This window comes from Oryzias melastigma, linkage group LG17 (genome assembly GCF_002922805.2).
Source record: "Oryzias melastigma strain HK-1 linkage group LG17, ASM292280v2, whole genome shotgun sequence".
Lineage (NCBI taxonomy): Eukaryota > Metazoa > Chordata > Actinopteri > Beloniformes > Adrianichthyidae > Oryzias > Oryzias melastigma.
Window position 1 is genome coordinate 12046698 of NC_050528.1, and position 302 is coordinate 12046999.

Consider the following 302-nt stretch of genomic DNA (forward strand, 5'->3'; position numbering starts at 1 on the left):
CACTTTGTTGTCAGGCAGATAACGCAGAGCGTCACTCTTCCAGACACCCAACCAGAGACCGGCTGATGCAACCTGAAAATCTTGAACACTAAGGAGTTCCATCATGGAAAATTACCAGCTACAGTTAGCATGGTTGCTTACTTGATTGCAAAAATTATGGGACTTTAATCATTCGCATTTTAGCTTTACTGTTTTCAGCCAATACTTTTTTTTCTTTTACATATTTCCCTTCTTTGAAGAAAAAATAAAATAAAACTTTTCATCCCTCATACTTCTATGCAACTGCCATTTTATTATTTCCT